Source organism: Orcinus orca, chromosome 2 (genome assembly GCF_937001465.1).
Source record: "Orcinus orca chromosome 2, mOrcOrc1.1, whole genome shotgun sequence".
In the NCBI taxonomy this organism is placed as follows: Eukaryota; Metazoa; Chordata; class Mammalia; order Artiodactyla; family Delphinidae; genus Orcinus; species Orcinus orca.
In genome coordinates this window covers 113,347,108-113,361,972 of record NC_064560.1, presented here as the reverse complement: position 1 = coordinate 113,361,972, position 14,865 = coordinate 113,347,108, and the positions used below count along the sequence as shown (strand labels likewise).

General features: G+C 40.1%; 1 protein-coding gene across 1 annotated transcript in view; it reads left to right on the top strand.

Moving 5' to 3' along the window:
* SLC28A2 (solute carrier family 28 member 2) overlaps window positions 1-14,865 on the top strand; it is a 221,766-nt gene that overhangs the window by 134,547 nt on the left and 72,354 nt on the right. The window contains exon 29 of the mRNA XM_049706058.1: window positions 4,945-5,026. The gene's annotated coding sequence lies outside the window, so the exon portion shown is untranslated. The remainder of the gene's footprint in view (window positions 1-4,944; window positions 5,027-14,865) is intronic.

Genomic DNA, 14,865 nt, shown 5'->3' with positions numbered 1-14,865 from the left:
ACTGAGCACCTTTTCATGTGCCTGTTGGCCATTGGTTAATTTTTTTTATTAATTAATTTATTTATTTTTGGCTGCGTTGGATCTTCATTGCTGCGTGTGGGCTTTCTCTAGTTGCGGCCAGTAGGGGCTACTCTTCGTTGCGGTGTGTGGGCTTCTCATTGGGGTGGCTTGTCTTTGTTGAGGAGCATGGGCTCTAGGCGTGCGGGCTTCAGTAGCTGTGGCACGCGGACTTGGTAGTTGTGGCTCGCAGGCTCTAGAGCGCAGGCTCAATAGTTGTGGCACACGGGCTTAGTTGCTCCGCAGCATGTGGGAGCTTCCCGGACCAGGGCTTGAACCTGTGTCCCCTGCATTAGCAGGCTGATTCTTAACCACTGCGTCACCAGGGAAGTCCCAGTATAATTTGTTTGAAGACATGTCTATTCAAGTTATTTGCCTATTTTTACTTCAAGTTGTTTATCTTTTTGTTGTTGAGTTGTAAGAGTTCTTTATACATTCTGAATACTAGACTCTTTTTTTAAAAATATTTATTTGGTTGTGCCCGGGTCTAAGTTGCAGCATGTGGGCTCCTTAGTTGTGGCATGAGAACTCTTATTTGCGGCATGCATGTGGGATCTAGTTCCCTGACCAGGGATCGAACCCAGGCCCCCTGTGTTGGGAGTGTGGAGTCTTAACCACTGTGCCACCAGGGAAGTCCCAAGACTCTATATTAGTCATGTGATTTGCAAATATTTTCTTTTATTCTATGGGTTGTCTTTCTCATTTTCCTGATAATGTCCTTTGATGAACAAAAGTTTTCAATCTTGATAAAGTCTAATTTATCCATTTTTCTTTTGTTGCTTGTGCTTTTTGTGTCATATCTAAGAATCCATTCTGAATCCAAGGTCCTGAAGATTTACCCATATGTATCCTTGTAAGAGTTTTATAGTTTTAGCTCTTATATTTAGGCTGTTGATACATTTTGAGTTAATTTTGATATATCATGTGAAGTAGGAGTGTGGGTATCCAGTTGTCCCAGCACCATTTATGGAAGAGACTATTCTTTCCTTGTCGAATAGTCTTGGCATGCTTGTTGAAAATCAGTTGGCCATAGATGTATGGGTTTATTTCTGGACTCTCAGTTATATTCCATTGGTCTATATGTCTATCCTTATGCCAGTACACACTGTTCTAGGTTACCATAGCCATATAGTAAGTCTGGAAATTGGAGAGGGAGTCCTCCAACTTTGTTCTTCTTTCTCAGTATTGTTTTGGCTGATCAAGGTCCTTTGCGTTTCGCTATGAATTTTAGAAGATTGGCTTTTCCATTTCTTTAAAAAACTTCTTCTTCTTTTTTTTTTAGTATTGTCTCTTCCTCCCTCAATTTATCCTTATAATTGATACCAAAGTTTCCTACGTTATCTTTCTTTTCACGCCTTTCTGATACCATTTCACTACCTAAAGCCTGATGGTAGGTCCCTGTTGCATTCTGGATCAAGAATAAGTTTGCTGTAGGCTCCCTCAGCTTCTCTTTTATTCCACTCCTGCTGCTTTTTAAAATGTATAAATAAGTCCTCAGGTTTAGTTATTAAAATATTTTTTCATCTAGTCTGTGTCAAAATGAGTATTTCTTATCATATAAATAGTTCCTCAAATTTTGCTTCTTCCATAAAGCCTTCCCAGACTGATTATTGGGGGTGGGGAAAAAGCCAATTACCTCTCTTCTCCTAATGCATTTGGACATAAGATTCCTAAGCTGTACTTGCTCCAGTATCATTCCCAACTATGTTCACTCTTGCTTTAACAAAAATGCACTTAAAATCACAGTATTTAGTGTTGGAGGGAACTTTAGGAATGTAATGCAGACTCCTAGTTAAATGTGGTTGAATGAACACATTCATTTATCTCTGCTGCCTATCCAAAGTCTTCTAAAAGGAGTAAGTTCAAAATGCATAAACCCACAAGACAAAGAACCTGGGTGAGCAGATGACAGCAACCACATTTTGGAAGAATGGAAACTGACTTAGCAGAGTAGTAACTCACTAAGCTGTTAGTGGCGAAGCCATAACAAGCCAATTTTTAGAACCCCCAGGAAAGATTAGGTGGTGGAGGTACTAGATGTCTCTGAAAGGGGGAGTGTGAGTGAGACAAAAAAATAAGAGGCATAGCTGAGGACAGAGATACTGTAATGAAAATTAGAATTAAGGGAACCTCAGTATTGGATGGTGACATCTCAGCCCCCTTCTGTAACTCAGCTCTGAGAACGCTGGCAACCAGGCTTGCTCCATACCCTCCTTGACCCCACAGGCAATTGGATAATTCCTCAATGGGAAAACTTTCCAGCCCAAGAGGGGCAAAACCCTGCAGTCCTAATATGATCATCCTGCACTGACCAGCCCGGCCTCCTACCCTGCCTCACCCCTGCTGTTGGTCTCATTGCTCTTCATGGACAGCCAAGGCTCACCCTCAGACAATCCAAGAAAGGCCCAGCATGAAAGACAGACACCAAAAGGAACTCAGAGGACATTGAGGCAATGAAGCTGGCAGGGAAACTTGTTTTAAAAAATTCTATTTTCTGTCCTTGTTGATATCCTTGTCCCCCCAAAGAAAGAAGGCTTTAAAAAGGAGCTTTCAGAAGAAAAAAGACTCATAAATTGAAGATACTATAGTAGAAGTGAAAAATTCAACAGAAAGGAAGGAAAATCAGGTGAGGAGACCCCTGAGAACCGAAACCATCTGTACCCACACAGCTTATTGTTTGCATTTACAAGACTTACTATTCCACTCATCTCAAGTGTAACTTTATTATTACAGGGAACTGTTTCACAAGGCAATGACAGATGTAAATAATTTTGTTTATTCTGGGACTGTCCTTCCCCCAAACCCATTTAAATGCTGAGCTTACCAATAGATAGCATCAAGGAACAGTTGACTCCCCTAGACTCTTTGAATCTGCGTCTCAAAATCCTTCCTTGCCGGGACCACCAACACTAAACTGTTATTCTTGTCCAATCCTAATAAGCCCTAGCATTGAAAGACCTGCCCTAAACCAGGTTGCAAAACCTCAGAGGTAACTAAGCTTTGCCCTCCCCCCTCCAAGAGGCTAAGTCTCTGTCAAGTTAGTGCTGTCCCTTCTTTCAGTAAGAATAAACTCAGCTTTATTTTTTTAATTTTTTATTTTATTTTTTAAATTTTTGGCTGCGTTGGGTCTTCGTTGCTGTGCGCAGGCTTTCTCTAGTTGCATCAAGTGGGGGCTACTCTTCGTTGCGGTGCGCAGGCTTCTCATTGCGGTGGCTTCTCGTTGCGGAGCACAGGCTCTAGTCACACAGGCTTCAGTAGGTGTGGCACGTGGACTCAGTAGTTGTGGCTCGCGGGCTCTAGAGCTCAGGCTCAGTAGTTGTGGCGCACGGGCTTAGTTGCTCCATGACATGTGGGATCTTCCCGGACCAGGGCTCAAACCTGTGTCTCCTGCATTGGCAGGCGGATTCTTAAGCACCGCGCCACCAGGGAAGTCCCTCAGCTTTGTTTTGCCAAAGGTGGTTTTGGAGATACTTTGGTGGAGCCAGAAATATCGCCTCTAAAAAAGTAGTACAAAAAAAGAGAGGAGGAACATGGGAGAAAAAGGATAAGAAAGTTAAAAGCCAATTCAGGAGACCTAACATCCAAATTATAAGAATTCCCAAAAGAGAAAATGGGGAGAAAAATATCAATGAAATAATTCAAGAAAATGCCCTAGAACTGAAGGACATATGTTTCCAGTATAGAAGCCATGATGGATAAAAGGAGACTCATACCAAGGTTAAAATCATTGTTAAATTTCAGAAAATTTGAGACAATTAGTAGGCAGAGGGAAAAGTTCTTGGTTGCCTGTAGATTAACATTATTGCCCCCAGATGGCAGTAATGCCTCAAAAGGTCTAAGATTGTTTTGTTTTGTTTTGTTTTCTTCATAAAATGTCATCTCTTTCCAAAGCATTAGAAAGAGGCAGGCTCTGTCTGGATTCTTTCAGAGCTCACTCTGATTTTTTTCCTAAAAGACTTGCTAAAAGGTCACCATACAATGAAGGAAGGAAGTAAAAAGACATTTCTCTTTGAGGAATGGCTCATGTGGCTCTGAGGGAAAAAAGACTTAAGAGAATGGACTCTGAACCTTACTTGTCTGTGTGGACAGGAGGACTTCTATCATTCATTTATTCTCTCAAGTCTTATTGATGCCTACTGTGTGCCAGGTACTGTGCTAGGCACCAGGAATACCCCAGTAAAAAAAAATCAGAAGGAGTCTTTGTCTTCACGGAGCTTACTTTCTGAGGGGAGAAATATCCAATACACAAGTTAAATCACATATGTATCTGAGGAATTTGATAGAGGACAGGGTAGAAGCAAGCACACCAGCTTGGAAGCTAATGCAGTTGTCCGGGTGGGAGATATGCATGACTTGGGTTACAGTACTGGTAGGGGAGAGAGAAGTAAGCAAATTCAAGATGTATTGGAGGGTAGAGTTGACAGGACTTGGTCATGGTCTGGACTCATTGTCTAGAGCAGATGCGTTAACGTGTCCAGATAGAGCAAGTGGCTGGGTGGGTGGGTTGCCATTTTCTCAGGTGCAGAAAGCATGGAGAGAAAGAGGTTTTGGAGGAGGGGATGGTGGTTAGAATCAAGAATTCAGTGAGGAATATTAATTAAGTTAGTCTTTCTCCCCAGGCATGAGGTTCTGGTAGATCACTGATCCAGGCTAAGATGAGGTTTGCTTTGATTACTGCCCAAACAGGATGGCTTGGTCTGGCATATTTGTTTTAAATTGGCTCACAGTTAGCGTTCATTAAGTTAAAAATTGCTTTAACTCAGCCTCCCACGGAGCAAGAGCAAAATCAGCTGAAATTTGCAGTGTTTTTTTCCTGAGGTCTGCATTTGAGAGTTAAAGGGCATGCCAGAGCACCTTTCACATTTTGTTTTTTTGTACTCTGTTCAGGAATGGCACACAATCTCAAAGACAAGAAACTTCTAGAAAATGCAAGACCAGTTGTGTTGGATCCTTGCGTTAGTATTTACAGGTAAGATCCTGAGTGTGATTCTGAGATGTCAGAGATGAAAACGTCTTCTGTTGACTCTGAGGATAGAGACCTTTGCCTTATTTTGTCCCCAATGTAGTACCTGATACAAATGTACTCAGTAAATATGTATTGAATTGAAGCCACTCCATCTGGATTTTTTTCCAAGCCTCCAGACCCAAGTTAAAGTCTCCATAGAACTTGAAGTAGCTCATATTACCTGTTTCCCAAAAAGCTGTTACATGGGAGGAGGTGCCTCTCCAGACTCATCATGGCTTAGGACCACATCACCCGGTGCATTAGGAAAAGACACACCTCCTTCCTTGTTCCTATAACCCCCCTCCATGGGAATATTTTGCCATCATCAACACAGTGTTAAGACAGAATTTTAAAATCAACTTAGCCCTGAACATCTGTGTCATCATTTGTGACCTGGAGGTTGAGTAGTTCTGTACTGTGCCCATAGTCAACAGTTAGTTACCTCAGTCACCTTCTTTGATTCCCTCCTTGCATTCTCTTTACACCTTTGGATTGTGCTTTTCTGAGGGTAAGAATTGTATATTTTATTTTTATATTTTTATTTTTAATTAATTTTTTTGGAGTGTAGTTGATTTACAATGTTGTGTTATTTTCTGCTGTATGGCAAAGTGAATCAGTTATACATCTATCCACTCTTTTCTATATTCTATTCCCATATGGGTAGAATCGTATCTTTTTAAACTTTATGCTTTCATACAATTTAGAACAGTGCTTTGTAGACCTGTGGGTGTGAAGGAGTGGCTTAGGAGAGCTTTAGCTTCCCCCCACCAATTTGCATAAAACCCACAGCTGCCCTCCAGAATCAGAATTCATATGTAAGAAGAAAAAAGGTTGTAAATTATAAATAAGAGCATCTTTAGAAAACACGTTATTTTTATTGTTGTGTAATATGCATTCAAAGTAAAAACGGTGTGCTAACTACCCAGAAGCAGCCCTCAGTTAATACAAGTCCTCCAGTCTTCCCTTCCAGCCAGATAGCTACCCCTGTTTCCCAGCTAAAAAATCTGACACTCCCACTGCTCAAGAGATTTATTAACAGCTGTTGTTTAAGAGAGGGAGCCAATGCCTGGCAGAACATTCCCCTGTGAGCTGTCTCTCTCTCTGGGCTTTTCTTCTCCCTCTCCCATTAGGTTATGTTGTTTTTGTGCTGTGGACTGTATTCTGGGTTTTCAGGAGTCCTTATTTATCTGTATATGTGTGATTCTTGTTTTCCTGATCCAAAGCTTTTTATGTAATACACTTTTGGGGCAAGTGACATGTCTAAAGTCCTGTGAAAACTCCCCTTGAATGTCTGCCTGAAATGGTAAGGAAAAAGTTCCGCTGTTTCTGGAAGGCAGTCTTTGTTATAAGTTCTTTGAAAGCAACGCACTTGTGGGATATTTAAACAAAGTGAAATTCTGGGAAGCTTTTTGTGTAGCAGATTTGGGGAGGGTAGTCTGGAAACATCATACTTACAGTTACACCTCAACCTAAATAATAAAATGTGTAAAGTAGTTTTCCTATATATTATTTTCTCCCAATTCAGAAGACTATTCCGAGGCTCAGGTTTTTCTCATAAAAATGACAACTGCTCCATAGACAGTATAATCAGTCAAAAAAACAAAATGAGAGGTTTAAATATTGGAAAGGAGGTGGCAAAATTATCATTAGTTGCAGATGACAGTATAACGTACCTGGAAAACCTAAGGGAATCAACTTAAAAGTTACTAGAAATAATAGGAACATTCAATAAGGTAGCCATAACAAAATAAATGTACAAAAATCAATAATAGTCTTATATTCCAACCAAAACCATCTCAAAACTATCATAGGTAAAATTATAACTTATATTCCAACCAAAACCATCTCAAAACTATCATAGGTAAAATTATAATCACAAACCAAAACTATAATAACAGCAAACTCCTAACAGGAAGTATGCATGACCTAGATGAAGAAAAATATAAAACTTAATAGAGGATATAAAAAGGCTTGCTGAGAAAACTCCATACTATAAATATATCCATTTCCCTTGCATTAATCTGTAGATTTAATGAAATCTCAACAAAAACTATAACTGATTTCTTTTTTTGGACCGTGACTTGATTTTCAGTTTCACTGAAAGAGTGACTGTGAAATTGATCAGCCAAAAAAAAAAAAAGTGTTGTATGGGAAGACTTAGCTCTGGTAGCCAACCTATAAGACAGACCCCAGTGATCACTGTCTGCCTCTTGGCTTTCACACCCTTGTGTAGTCCCCTCCTATATTGTACCAGGGTAGGGCTGCCAGATAAAATATAGAATTCTCAGTTAAATTTGAACTTCAGACAAACAATGCATAATTTTTAAATGTTGCACAGGGCATACTTACATAGGCATACCTTATTTTATTGTGCTTTGCCTTATTGTACTTCACAGATACTGTGTTTTTTACAAATTAAAGGTTTGTGATAACACTGTGTTGAGCAGTCCTGTTGGTGCCATTTTTCCAAGAGCATTTGCTCATATTGTGTCTCTGTGTCACATTTTGGTAATTCTCACAGTATTTCAAACTTTTTCATTTTTATTATACCTGTTATGGTGATCTGTGATCAGTGATCTTTGATGATACAATTATAATTGTTTTGGGGCACCACAAGCTGCACTTATGTAAGATGGCAAACTTAGTTGATAAATGTGTGTGTTCTGACTGCTCTACCCCATCTCTCTCTCTGTCTCCTTGGGCCTCCCAATTCCCTGAGACACAACAATATTGAAATTAGGCCAATCGATAACCCTACAATGGCCTCTGAGTGTTCAAGTGAAAGGAAGAGTTGCACATCTCTCACTTTAAATCATAGGCTGGAAATGATTGAGCTTAGTGAGGAAGGCAGTCAAAAGCCCAGATAGACTTGAAAGCTAGGCCTCTTGCACCAAACAGTGAGCTAAGTTATGAATGCAAAGGAAAAGTTCTTGAAGGAAATTAAAAGTGTTACTGTAGTGAATACACAAATGATAAGAAAGCAAAACAGCCTAACTGATGATAGGGAGAAAGTTTTATTGGTCCAGATAGAAGATCAAACCAGCCACAACATTCCCTTCAGCCAAAGCCTAATCCAGAGCAAGGCCCTAACGCTGTTCAATTCTGTGAAGGCTAAGAGAGTGAGGAAGCTACAGAAGAAAAGTTTGAAGCCAGTCAAGGTTGGTTCATGAGGTTTAAGGAAAGCTGTCTCCATAACATAAAAGTGCAAGGTGAAGCAGCAAGGGCTGATGTAGAAGCTGCAGCAAGTTATCCAGAAGACCTAGCTAAGATAATTAATGAAGGTGGCTACACTAAGCAACAGAGTTCAGTGTAGATGAAACAGCTTTATATTGGAAGAAGATGCCCTCTATGACTTTCATAGCTAGAGAGGAGAAATCAATATCTGGCTTCAAAGATTCAAAGGGCAAGCTGATTCTCTTGTTAGGGGCTAATGCAGCTGGTGACTTTAAGTTAAAGCCAATACTCATTTACCATTCTGAAAATCCCAGGGCCCTTAAGAATTATGCTAAATCTACTCTGCCTGTGCCGTGTAAATGGAACAACAAAGCCTGGATGACATCACATCAGTTGACCACATGGTTTACTGAATATTTTGAGCCCACTGTTGAGACCTACTGCTCAGAAGAAAAGATTCATTTCAAAATATTACTCTTATTGACAATGGACCCAGTCACCCAAGAGCTCTGATGGAGATGTACAATGAGATTCATGTGTTTTTTTTGTTTTTTGTTTTGGCTGCGCTGAGTGGCACGCGGGATCTTAGTTCCCTCACCAGGGATCAAACCCGTGCCCACTGTATTGGGAGCTCTGAGTCTTAACCACTGGACCACGAGGGAAGTCCCTCATGTTGTTTTCATGCCTGCTAGCATAACATCCATTCTGCTGCCCATGGATCAAGGAGTAATTAACAGTTTCAGGTCTTATTATTTAAGAAACACATTTTGTAAGGTTATAGCTGCCATAGATAGTGATTCCTCTGATGGATCTGGGTAAACTAAATAGAAAGCTTTCTGGAAAGGATTCACCATTCTGGATGCCATTAAGAACATCTGTGGAGACACTGTTTTGGGAAAGATCACCAGGTGTTCTCCTTACTAGCTGCAAGTAATAAATCAATCTTTCCTTCTCCAGAAAGGAAAAAAAAAAAAAGAACTTTCATGATTCATGGGAAGAGGTCAATATATCAGTATCCATAGGAGTTTGGAAGAAGTTGATTCCAACCCTCATGGATGACTTTGAAGAGTTAAAGACTTCAGTAGATGTGGTAGCAAGAAATAGCAAGAGAACTAGAATTAGAAGTGGAGCCTGAAGATGTGACTGAATTGCTGCCATCTCATGATAAAACTTGAGTGGATGAAGAGTTGTTTCTTATGGATGAACAAAGAAAGTGATTTCTTGAGATTAAATCTACTCCTGGTAAAGATGCTGTGAAGATTGTTGAAATGACCACAGAGGATTTAGAATGCAGTAAGTCCCCTAAGTACGAACCTTCAAGTTGTGAACTTTCAAAGATGCGAACGTGAATTTGCATGTCCAGTCATGTAAGTAAGTTCACGTGTCTGGCGTACATTGTCACGTGCATGCATCCTCTACAGGTGGTTGTGCTTTTGTATACTTTACAGTACTGTATAGAGTACAGTAGTACAATATCTTTATTTCAAGCCCAGGATGTCCGGAAACAAGCGTAAAAGCAGTGGTGATGTAGCTGGTACTGCTAAGAAACATCAAGCGATAACGATGTAAACAAACTGAAAATAATTGAGAGAGTGGAGAGAGGCAAAAAGATGGTAGCTGCCACTCATTATTATAACATGAATCGTTCCACCATTGGCACAGTTCTAAAGAACAAGGACAAGATCATGGAACATGTGAAGTCTGCTGTGCCGATGATGTTGACAATAATATTGAAGAAGTGTGGACAAGTGACGGAGGAGATGGAGAAGCTTCTCAGTGTGTGGATGCAGGATCAGCATCAGCATTGAGTCCTGCTCAGCTTAATGCTGATTCAAGAGAAAGCTAAAAGCCTTTATGAAGACTTGAAGACGAAGCACAGCAAATAATCAGAGAGCGCATCTTTTCATGCCAGCCGTGGCAGGTTTCATTGGTTCAAGGCTAGAGCCAGCCTTCACAATGTAAAGGTAAATGGCGAGAAACTGGGGAGGTCAAGATGGAGGAGTAGGAGGATGTAGAGTTTGCATCTCCTCACAACTAGGGCACCTACCAGGTGCTGGTGGGGGACCTCGGACACCTAAGGGGATGGGAGGAACCCCCGAGCGACCCGGTAGGATGTGGGGAGGAGAAGTGGAGGCGGGACACGACCTGTGCCCCTGAGGGGCGGCTGTGGGAGGGGAGGGGTTCCCACGCTCGGGAGGGGCCCACCCACAGTGAGATCAGTGGAAATGGAAAGAGACCCCTGAGGGATAGGAGGGAATGGGCCAGCATTTCCTCCACCCATTTGGGCCCCAGGGAGCCTGCTGAGGTCCTGATCTGCGCTCTGAAGCCCCCTCTGGCTGCACCCCATGCCAAAGCCCTGCTTCCACCAAAGCCCTGCCCCACATGGCCAAGGCGTTTTCTGGCTTTTTTTTTTTTTTCTGTTGTGGTTCTGTTTTACCTTGCTGTTGTTTCACTTATATTTTTATTTTTTCTAATATTTTTTAAATTTTTCTAATTTTATTTTATTTTTTATTCTTTGTTATTGTTCTGCCCCCCCACTTTTTGTTTTGGTCAAACCAAGCAGCTTGCAGGATCTTGGCTCCCAGACTGGGGGTTGGGCCTGAGCTCCTGTGGTGGGAGGGCCAAGTCCAAACCACTGTACTAACAGAACTTCAGACCCCAGGGGTGAGGTCTTCTGGAGGTCCTCATCTTGGAACCAAGACCCGGCTCTACCCAACTGCCTGCAAACCCCAATGCTGGACACCTGAGGCCAAACAGTCGCTAAGACAGGAACACAGCCATCAAAAAAAAAATGAAGTGACAAAAATGTATGTTACAGATGAAGGAGCAAGGTAAAAACCTAGAAGACCAAATAAATGAAGAGGAAGTAGGCAACCTACCTGGAAAAGAATTCAGAGTAATGATAGTAAAGGTGATCCAAAATCTCAGAAATAGAATGGAGGCATGGATCAAGAAAATACAAGAAATGTTTAACAAAGACCTAGAAGAACTATAGAACAAATAGTGATGAACAACACAATAACTGAAATGAAAAATACTCTAGAAGGAATCAATAGCAGAATAACTGAGACAGAGCAACGAATAAGTGAACTGGAAGATAGAATGGTGGAAATAACTGCTGAGGAGCAGAATGAAGAAAAAAGAATGGAAAGAATTGAGGACAGTCTCAGACACCTCTGGGACAACATTAAATGCACCAACACTCGAATTATAGGGGTCCCAGAAGAAGAAGAGAAAGAGAAACGGTCTGAAAAAATATTTGAAGAGATTATAGTCGAAAACTTCCCTAACATGGGAAAGGAAATAGCCACCCAAGTCCAGGAATCACAGAGAGTCCCATACAGGATAAACCCTAGGAGAAACACACCAAGACACACATATTAATCAAACTAACAAAAATTAAATTCAAAGAAAAAAATTAAAAGCAGCAAGGGAAAAGCAACAAATAACATACAAGGGAATCCCCATAGGTTATTGCTGATTTTTCAACAGAAACTCTGCAGGCTAGAAGGGAGTGGCAGGATATATTTAAAGTGATGAAAGGGAAAAACCTACAACCAAGGTTACTCTACCCAGCAAGGATCTCATTCAGATTCGATGGAGAAATCAAAGCTTTACGGACAAGCAAAAGCTAAGAGAATTCAGCACCACCAAATCAGCTTTGTAGCAAATGCTAAAGGAACTTCTCTAAGCAGGAGACACAAGAGAAGAAAAAGGCAGGGACTTCCCTGGTGGTCCAGTTGTTAAGAAACCGCCTTTCAATGCAGGGGATGCAGGTTTGGGCCCTGGTTGGGGAACTAAGATCCCACATGCTGCAGAGCAACTAAGCCAGCATACTTTGGAGCCTGCGCACCACAAATAGAGAGAAGCCTGCACACTGCAACGAAGAGCCTGCGTGCCGCAACTGAAGACCCAATGCAGCCAGATAAATAAAATAAATATATAGATAGACAGATAATATTAAAAAAAGACCCACAAAAACTCAAAACAAGAAAATGGTAATAGGAACATACATATCAATAATTACCTTGAATGTAAATGGATTGAATGCTCCCACCAAAAGACACAGACTGGCTGAATGGATACAAAAACAAGACCCATATATATACTGTCTACAAAAGACCCACTTCAGACCTAGGGGCACATACAGACTGAAAGTGAGGGGAAGGAAAAAGATATTCCATGCAAATGGAAATCAAAAGAAAGCTGGAGTAGCAATACTCATATCAGATAAAATAGACTTTAAAATAAAGACTGTTACAAGAGATAAGGAAGGACACCACATAATGATCTTGGGTTAATCAAGAGATCAACCCAAGAAAAAGATATAACAATTATAAATATTTATGCACTCAACATAGGAGCACTTCAATACATAAGGCAAATGCTAACAGCCATAAAAGGGGAAATTGACAGTAACACAATAATACTGGGGGACTTTAACACCCCACTTACACCAATGGACAGATCATCCAGACAGAAAATAAATAAGGAAACACAAACTTTAAATGACACAATAGACCAGATAGATTTAACTGATATTTACAGGACATTCCACCCAAAAGCAGCAGAGGACAGTTTCTTCTCAAGTGCTCACAGAGCATTCTCCAGGATAGATCACATCTTGGGTCACAAATCAAGCCTTGGAAAATTTAAGAAAACTGAAATTGTATCAAGCATCTTTTCCGACCACAGTGCTATGAGATTAGAAATCAATTACAGGGAAAAAAAATCCTGTAAAAAACACAAATACATGGAGTATAAACAGTGCGCTGCTAAATAACCAAGAGATCACTGAAGAAATCAAAGAGGAAATTAAAAAAAGTGCATAGAAACACACATGAAAATGAAAACTCGATGACCCAAAACCTATGGGGTGCAGTAAAAGCAGTTCTAAGAGGGAAGTTTATAGCAATTCAATCTCACCTCAAGAAACAAGAAAAATCTCAAATAAACAATCTAACCTTACACCTAAAGGAACTAGAGAAAGAAGAATAAACAAAACCCAAAGTTAGCAGAAGGAAAGAAATCATGAAGATCAGAGCAGAAATAAATGAAATAGAAACAAAGAAAACAATAGCAAAGATCAATAAAACTAAAAGCTGGTTCTTTGAGAAAATAAACAAAATTGATAAACCATTAGCCAGACTCATCAAGAAAAAAATGGAGAGGACTCAAATCAATAAAGTTAGAAATGGAAAAGGAGAAGTTACAACAGACACTGCAGAAATACAAGGCATCCTAAGAGACTACTAGATGCAAATCTATGCCAATAAAATGGACAACCTGGAAGAAATGGACAAATTCTTAGAAAGGTATAACCTTCCAAGACTGAACCAGGAAGGAATAGAAAATATGAACAGACCAATCACAAGTAATGAAACTGACACTATAATTAAAAATCTTCCAACAAACAAAAGTCCAGGACCAGATGGCTTCACAGGTAAATTCTATCAAACATTTAGAGAAGAGCTAACACCCATCCTTCTCAAACTCTTCCAAAAAAATTGCAGAGGAAGGAACACTCCCAAACGTATTCTATGAGGCCACCATCACCCTGACACCAAAACCAGACAAAGATACTACAAAAAAAGAAAATTACAGACCAATATCACTGATGAATATAGATGCAAAAATCCTCAACAAAATACTAGCACACAGAATCCGACAACATATTAAAAGGATCATACACCATGATCAAGTGGGATTTATCCCAGCCATGCAAGGATTCTTCAATATATGCAAATCAATCAATGTGATACACCATATTAACAAATTGAAGAATAAAAACCATATGATCATCTTGATAGATGCAGAAAAAGCTTCTGACAAAATTCAACACCCATTTATGATAAAAACTCTCCAGAAAGTGGGATAGAGGGAACCTACCTAAACATAATAAAGGCCATATACGACAAACCCACAGCAAACATCATTCTCAATGGTGAAAAACTGAAAGCATTTCCTCTAAGATCAGGAACAAGACAAGGATGTCCATTCTCACCACCATTATTCAACATAGTTTTGGAAGTCCTAGCCACGGCAATCAGAGAAGAAAAAGAAATAAAAGGAATACAAATCGGAAAAGCAGAAGTAAAAGTGTCACTGTTTGCAGATGACATGATACTATACATAGAGAATCCTAAGGATGCCACCAGAAAACTACTAGAGCTAATCAATGAATTTGGTAAAGTTGCAGTATACAAAATTAATGCACAGAAATCTCTTGCATTCCTATACACTAACAACGAAAGATCAGAAAGAGAAATTAAGGAAATAATCTCATTCACCATAGCAACAAAAAGAATAAAATACCTAGGAATAAACCTACCTAGGGAGACAAAAGACCTGTATGCAGAAAACTATAAGACATTGATGAAAGAAATTAAAGATGATACCAACAGATGGAGAGATATACCATGTTCTCAGATTGGAAGAGTCAATATTGTGAAAATGACTATACTACCCAAAGCAATCTACAGATTCAATGCCATCCCTATCAAATTGCCAATGGCGTTTTTTACAGAACTAGAACAAAAAATCTGAAAATTTGTATGGGGACACAAAAGACCCTGAAGAGCCAAAGCAGTCTTGAGGGAAAAAAAACGGAGCTGGAGGAATCAGGCTCC